Source organism: Pinus tabuliformis, chromosome 6 (assembly GCF_031772625.1).
Source record: "Pinus tabuliformis cultivar Carrire ecotype Pingquan chromosome 6, CPIR1, whole genome shotgun sequence".
NCBI lineage: Eukaryota > Viridiplantae > Streptophyta > Pinopsida > Pinales > Pinaceae > Pinus > Pinus tabuliformis.
This window is the reverse complement of record NC_142292.1, coordinates 1,919,720,009-1,919,728,715: the sequence shown is the minus strand read 5'-3', so window position 1 is coordinate 1,919,728,715 and position 8,707 is coordinate 1,919,720,009. Positions and strand designations below refer to the sequence as shown.

At 35.5% G+C, this 8,707-nt stretch overlaps 1 long non-coding RNA gene across 1 annotated transcript; it reads left to right on the top strand.

The window, feature by feature from the left end:
* The first annotated feature begins 4,156 nt into the window (after positions 1-4,156).
* Positions 4,157-7,806, top strand: LOC149266864 (uncharacterized). Its single transcript, XR_016253032.1, has 2 exons — positions 4,157-4,436; positions 7,567-7,806. It is a non-coding gene; the product is annotated as an uncharacterized LOC149266864 (long non-coding RNA).
* The last annotated feature ends 901 nt before the right edge of the window (positions 7,807-8,707 follow it).

The window sequence follows — 8,707 nt, the reverse complement described above, 5'->3', positions numbered from 1 at the left end:
CAATGGAAGCACTTTGGGCCCGATGAAGCTACATGGGAGATGGTTGATTAGATGTGAGCTATGTATCTTTCTCTATTGTTGGTTGAGTGGATGTCTTTTGGTATATGTTTTGGTATTGTATTTCGGTTCTGTCTATGTATATGCATACGTAAGTTGTAAATACCGCATCGAGTTGTGTTATAAAGCTACAATAAGCGGTATGGTGTTCATGATATGTTGGTTTTGTTTTTCAGCAGTATGATATGATATAAATGCTACATCGCACTGTGTTATAAAGCTCCATAGGCAACATGTCTTTTGCTGGTTTATAAGTGTCATTGAACACCAAGGACGGTGTTCCCCCAAGGGGGAGGGTTTTGTAATGGCCCTGATTAAAAATCCATGTAATAACGTTAATAAAGGCAAAAAAAAAGACCAAGGTCATGGGACACGTATTCCAAGTTGAATGTTGGGCAAAAACAAATGATGGGGATCACTGGTGATTAATAGATGGCTATGGAAATTGACAAAGGCAATGGCAAAGTTAAAGATGCATTAATTGACATTTTATTTATGAAAATAATGGAAAATAGAAGAAAAGGAAGGTGAAATGTCACATATTTGAATGAGGAGGAAATTGAAGGAAAATTAAGGGAAAATGAAAAAAATCCCTTAATGATAAAAAGGCTTCTGAGGATCAATTCATGGATTTTTGTTAGTTTTATCTTGGATCACTCTCTCTATTCTCTCCCTCTCACACTCTTCCACACTTAGAGTTTTCTTGGAGCACATTGGAATTGGTGAAAGAAGGAAAGGAATGCAAAAAAGCACAAGGGGACAACGGAATTAGCATCTACAACTAGATTGCTTTCCAGGTACTGAGTTGCATGTATGATTTACTTGCTAGTTTTGGCATGCATGGTGTATGCAAGTGGTTATTTGGTTATGATATGTCATTGGCATAGAGGATTGTCTGGATTGACAGTGGTTTTGCCTACACTTGCCATTTCCTGAATAGCCATGGTGTTGTGGGTTTTTCCCTTTTGTTTTCTAGTTGGTGCTCATGTTCCTCATGGTTGTGGGTTGAGTTATTAGTTCCTAGAGCCTTGGTTGGAAAAACGCTTTGGAAGCCTTGAAACAAATTGGGTTGAGTTACTAGTCCTGGAAGCCTTGGTTGGACAAACACTCTGGAACCCTTGGTGGGTTGAGTTACTAGTCCTAGAGCCTTGGTTGGACAAATGCTCTAGAGATTTGTGGTAGATGTGGATTGAGTTACTAGTCTTCGAGCCAGGTTGGAACAAATGCTCTAGAGCCCTAGATAGCTTGGTTAGAGATCGGTATGGTGATGGTTAGTGATTTCCGACCGTGAGGTGGAATTACTAGATGAGGGTTGAGGTGATTTGGCCTCTGGAAGCCCTGGTTTGGTTATGTTTAGTTATTCCATGAGATCCCACATTCATGCTTGGAATATGGCGCGGGGGTGATTGGATGAAGAGAGATTTGGTTCAGCCCAATCTATGGTCAGGTGGTACGTGGAAGTCCTTGACTTGGTTGGATTTTTCATATGTTAATAAGAGCTCTTTTCCTCTTGTATTTTATGAGTAAATGTACTTGTTATGATGTGGCTTTGATGTTTGTTCTATCAATGTTATTATTCTGGTTATAAGCATGGTTTTATGACAGATTTTAGTTATGGCTCTCATAATGTTTTGATTGGTAAATGAATGGTTATTGAATGCATTACCTAAGAGATTCTATTGCAGCTATTATGAGAGGGCAACAAACCTTCTTGATGGTTTTCAGATAAGTATGAGACCCCTGTATTCAGATATGCATTTATAACTTGTAGTTTACATGTTTGCCATGTGTTTGATGAAATGCCTAGTATGTTCTGGTCAGTCTAGGTCAAATTTTGAGTTGAGAGTGAATGTTTAGCTTTTTCATTGTGTCGATTCTGATTCTTTGGTGAGTTTATTGAATTAATGAACGTATATGTACTTATAACCTATAGGTACTATGCACACAAAGTGTTTGTATAAATGAGTAATTCAGACCTCCAACATCTCGAGGGTCATAACTTTGGCATATGATCTTCATTTGACTATCATAATACCCCATTTTGAAGATCTCCACGAGGAGGCTTGAAATAGTATAAAAACCCCATAACCAATCTTGCACTTTTCCGGTCTTTATGTTTTCCTTGAAAACGTCGTTTAGGCCCTCAAAACAGTCTCAGAAATTTAGAACCCAAAAAACTGCCAAAAATAGAAAAGTTCCATTAAATTTAAGGAGACCAAATTGAAAAGAAAGTGTTAGGCCAAATTAAGATGATAACAGTGTGATTGTGTGTTGCAATCAGTTTGGACATGTGGACCCCATTTTCCATAAGTGCACCTTGGAAATCAGGTCACGCATAGTAACTCTCATCTCATGTTTACCCTAGCGAGCTCGTGGATTTGGGTAAATGTGGGAGGGGTGGTTACAATCATGTTGGTTTAATTACATACTAAGACTGATGGACTATTTCGTTGCTTAGATATGGATATTATTGAATGAGTGTTGTTATGCTTTCATGATTGTTGTTTATCGTGTGAACTAACTTGTAAGTAATCAACAAGCCTTTCTCTTTGGTCCGAGTCTCCCTTAGGATAATACTATTACTTCTCTAACTGGAGGCCTGTTTCCCCTTTACCAACCATGGAAGTTCCCCGTGCATTTACATCTGGTGTCACACAAAGCTTACATACTTGATGCCACAAAGAGGTGTTTGTCGTCTCCTGTGTGTGTATTGTAACCAAGGCTTATCTCTAAAACCTTTGCCACGGTGGCCGGACCATATAGCTAGATAGGACTCCTACACCAAACAATGTGAGGTCTAATTGGGACCTCACATTGGGGAGATCCCCTGCATGTTTGCAATGCCCAACACCGTTAACACAACCTTCGACCCTAAAAATTATACCAGAAAAACTACAACTAATGCACTTTCAATTTCTTTTTACATAATTCAAATCTGATGCTCGAAGTGAAAGTTATGATGATTTTCCCCGGAACACCTATTTAAGACTAAATTCAAGGCTTGTTAAAAACCCTAACTTGCACTGATCATAACATCCAAAACACAACAAATATTTAGTTATCAACGATTATATGATGAAGTATATCGACCCTTCCTTGTCCATAAAGATATGATAGTTAGCTTGTAACTATTGAGTCAATGATGTTATATGTTAGTTGTTTTAAGTCTTTGTGTATATTTTTATAAATATTTGCTACCTTAAAGGCATGTTTTGGGGATTATTTAGAATGTTTCTTCATTTGTTAAAGTTGTTTTATCGTGATGCATAATGTAGCATCTTATACAATGAAAGTAGATGAATAATGTTTCCAATTGCATCGAAATTACATGAATAGTCTAAAAAAAACTTCCATAAGGAATTTTGTATGGTGCTTCTAAATACTTCCTTATAAGAAAGAATTGAGTTCATTCTTAACATTAGAAAATAAAAAAAAAATCAAGCCTAATTTGGGAAACAATTTCATAAGTTTGAGTTAATGAAAACGGTACATTCCTTAATTCTCGGTGTTAATTTGAGATAATTTCAAATTTAGGGTATCATTCCATATAAAAATGTAACCTAGAATATTCTATCACTATGAAGGAAAATGAAATGAGATGATCTGAATATTGCAAAACAAAATAATTATGACTATATCACTCTAATTTTAATGACTATATCACTCTAATTTTAATGAGATGATCTGAATATTGCCAAACAAAATCATTATGACTATATCACACTAATTTTAATAAATTTGAGAATAACACAATCATGATCATTCTATACGACAATGGATATAATTATGCCGTAAGGCGTTCCCTCTGGAAACTACTCTCCTCCCACCACACGTGTACAGATTTCTGCCCTTGATTTTCATGTTAGACGATCAAAATAACATTGACCATCCGATTAAAGAGCGGTAATCTACGGCGTAATAACTTCCCTCTGGAAACTACTCTCCTCCCACCACACGTGTACAGATTTCTGCCCTTGATTTTCATGTTAGACGATCAAAATAACATTGACCATCCGATTAAAGAGCGGTAATCTACGGCGTAATAACAAGGGGACGACTATAAAAATAAAAAATATTTTGCGCCACCGCCATCGCCACCGCGACAATCCGCCCACAATCCCAGCTGGACCCGGTTCACCTGCCCGCTGCAACTGCCCTAGACACACGGCTCTTCAAATCCTCTTGATGGTACACCGTCTGTGTTCACCGGTCCTACACAATACCTATATCGTTCACTTTTCCCTTGCCCCGCACCACCAGTAACACAGCCCAGCGGTGTCCAAAAATCCCACCAGGAAGGCCAAATCCCCGGAAAGAGCTCGAAGTTCCAGGCCTTGGCACACGCGAGAGCTTCTTTGCAATCAACATGAAGGCTAAATGTAAGTTTGCCTACTCTTCCGTGATGTCCCGTGTTCAGTCCAGTTAAACATAATTTGTAATAAGATGAATTTAGCTTTCATGGATCGTCCTTGGTTTCATTATATTTTCCCTTCTTTATCTTAATAATCCCCTGCAAGTTTCTTCAAGACTCGATTGTTCTTTTAAATCTATGCATAACTCTTCTTTTTTATTTGGATTTGTTTTTGTTTTATATGTTACATCAAAATTTTGCAAAAATTGAAAGATCAGACTTTGAACATCTGCCTGAATTCAAGAAAGCAAGGCTAAAGAAGCTGCCTTGCTATGGAATCTAGTTCTATAACCATGCCAAAAAACACCTAAAACTTTACAGGCTTTAGTAAATATCTTATGATTTACTGAGCTTTCAGAGGAAGGGGAGCCAGACTGCCTCTGATTCCGGGTAGATTGGAGGATATCTAAATCTCTAGCTTCCATCCGAGTTAATGATGCCATGGCCAGCAGCAGCCGTCATTCGTACCATATCCCCACCCTCGTCCCTTATTTTCTACATTTCAACCTGGTTACTCGTCAGATTGGCAAGGCGTTGTTTAACTATTAGATGTTTTTGGAGTAATTAGAGGTTTTGGACTCTTTAGCTGGAAGGCTGTGAAATTTTCTTTATCAAATCATGATTTTTGTTATTTACATTGGCTTTGGGTTTTTTTTTTTTTTACTGTATATGGATTCAGTACTTTGAAATGGGACACTAGAATTGCAAAGAATTCACCATTTAAATTTGTGATTCCTTACGAAATTCTGAACAAATTAAACCGGTAAATAAATAAAACGACACAACCTCCAAAATGTCTAACAGATAATCTACGGCGATTGGGAACCATTCGAACCCTGCATTAGCGCACTCGGAGCTCAGTACACTCTGCAACTCATAACGAACTGCACGGCTCATCCTGGTGTGTTCGTGCCCATCTCCATCGCACGTAGTGCACTGATAAAAGGTCAGGACCTACGACATCAGACTTAGCCAGTACCTATTTCGTAGCCTCATCATCTCAGAGGAAATACTACGCCACTCCGACCCGAGGTAGATAAAATTCATACTTACATGCCATTTTACTTCTAACTTTGCCACTCGGTGCTGACCTAAATGATTTAATATTTTATTCATATTCGTTGTGGAATAAGGAAATAAACTGTTTGCCCATTGAATCCGCTCCCTTATTTGCTATTTTGTCAGCTTGGTTCTCCTGACGAAGAACATGGCACACGATTGAGGAGTGAAGTTTATGTAAGAGAATTTTGATTCTCCTAATGATGCCCTGCTATATGATATTCACTGAGCTAGTGAGTGCCAAACTGCAAGGTGACAAATTAAATTTTCAGAATCCCCAATAATAATTAAATTAGTAAACCTGATTTAATCCTTGAAATAAAGCTTATACTTCTACCTGGTTGTTTGTGCCATTTCCAAGGTCCCGGGCATATGATATTTAAACTTTTCCATTGGAGCAAAGAATAACCCACTCCCTGTTCCTGCACCCCTATCCTCTTATATGTTCCTATCAACCACTTCAGTCCGCAGTTGGGCAGTTAGGCTTCTCCAAGTTCACTAGCCTCGGTGATTTCATTCCATGGAAGATAGATTCCTTTCAGGGCATCTGAATGAAAGGGATATTGAAGGGCTTCCTTGAGTTTTACTGTCGATCAAAAAGAAACTAGTGGTCATGATTTTACAGCATTGAATAGAATTGTATGCCTCCCAAGGAACAAAGAGATGCTTCTTTGTCAAAATAACCTAAAGATAGATTTTAAAATACTCTCAGAGAGGCAGGAGGAGCACGCATAGGCATTGCTGAGTTGGATGTTGAAATACAAATATGGAAACAAAGAACTAAGTCCGTCAATCTGTTCACTTGTAAACTTTATTCTCTTTTATGTTCTTACCAACTATTTCAGTCCACAGTTGGGCAGTTGGGCTACTCTCAGTTCACTAGCCTCGGTGATTTGATTCCATCGAAAATAGACTCCTTTCAGGGCGTCTAAATGAAGGGGGGATTGAAGGGATTTCTTGAGTTTTACTGTCGATCAAAAAGAAACAAGTGGCCATGATTTTTCAGCATTGAAAACAATTGTATGCTCTCAAAGGAACAAAGAGATGCCAACGAGTGGGGTCATGTTTTGGGTGTGTGCAAATATTAATGTGAACTTGTACCCTCAATTACTAGTTACTCATTTACTTTGCAAGCAGCAACATCCATTATTCTATATAAGACAAAACATTAAACATTACAATTTAGTACTGGTAGAGCATATTCCAAATTCGAAGGAAGTCTACCATGAAAAAAGTCAGGATTTTTTCCACTGAGGAGGATATTTCTGTTTAAATTTGATGGGTAGAGCAGACATTTTTGTGCAGGGTCGCTGCTAATGAAAGTTATACCTTGGAATTTGTGTATTTAACCACCTTAATACTGAGAAACTTAAATTTTTATTAGAGCAATGGATTGAAAGTTGCATGTGATGAAGTTATTCTGGATTTCTAGCTAATACTTCGGCTTTTAACTGTACAATTTTGAAGAAAAGAGTATGTGCTACAATAAACACTGTGATTGGCAATTTGTTGTTTGAGAACAATGTGAGCCTTGTTTTATGTAAGGAGTTGATTATAGAAAATGTAAAGTCATACATTAAATAACAATATTCATAATCTTTCTTCTACAATGGTCTGTGCAACAGGAAAATTTCTTTGCCTCACCTGTATCAAAGAAAAACAAAAAATCCAATGAGAATGGGATAAAAATAAAAAACAAAAAAATCCTTGCTCAATAATTGTATGAGTGTGAATCCAAATTACATTCATATTTATTTGTATCTATAACTAGGTGCTATTCAATTTTCTTTTTTTGGTTACATTACTGCAAACCTTATCATACACACCGATAACCATATATCTCTATGTTCCATTACGGACTATTCTTTAAATATTTTCAATTGAATGCATTTTTCATTGTAGTTGTACTTGCTAAATTATGCAGGATTTCAAGTCTATAGATAATTGTTGTCCATTAATCAAGCCTTCTATTCATAGGAATAACCGCATTTTCTTGCTTTCATTTCGTTAAACTTAACATACGAATATTGTATATGCAGAATGGGGGGTGATGTTCTGAACGCGGAAGTATGCCACACAACTGATTACTACGAGTAAACTTCGTGCTATATTGATCAGTGTACATGATTTAGAGAGATATCATTGTGTATTGTATGAGATTTAGAGAGATATCATTGTGTATTGTATGATGGGGTGATTTTCTGAATGCGGAAGTATGCAACAACTAATGACTATGAGTAAAATTTGAGCTACCTTGATCAATGTAGCCAATTCATGGAGATTTCATTATGTATTTTATGATAATGTGCTTCTTTAATAGGAGTTTAAAAACCATGTTTTATTAAATAAGCTTTAATGATCAATTTGATGATTCATCCACATCCATACCTTGAAAAACCATATGGGAAAAATAAGTAAATGTCGTTTAATATATATAATATGGTTGGCCATATAGAAGGGTTTTAATTTCTCACCAGCCACTACAAATATGTTGTTTTTTAGTTTAATGAATAACGATATTGCTAATTGCAAAATACATGGTACATAAGGAAACGATGGTTAGTTTATATTATTTTATTTTATAATATAATAATTTACTTTTAATTTTAGGATAGGAACGTCCAACAATGATATACATGACAACGAGGAACGTCCAACAATGATATACATCACAACGATATACATGTCAATTATATATTAATAATAATATAACATCAAAGCTTTGTGGGAGGGAAAGAAAGGAATTATCATATATAATAATATAACATCAAGGCTTCTTTGTGGGAGGGAAAGAAAGGAATTATAATTTTATGAAAAAAGGGATGAGGTTTAGGGAATCAAATGCGTAATTAAATAATAATATTTTATTATCTAATATAAAAATTTTATTATATTTTATATATTATATTATTTGGAAATTTTATTTTATTTTATTTTATTTAAATTTTACATATTATATTTTATTATTTAAAAAAATATATATATATATATATATATAATTTTTCATAGATAATCTAATAACAAGTTCTAAATATGTAAATATTTTTATTATCATTTTGTTAAAAATATGTAAATATTTTTGTTATTATTTTGTTTAAAATTTTTGGTGCAATAAAAAAAGACATGTAATCTAATTTATTCCCTTTACTTTTATTTTTTAATTTACTCAATGATATTATC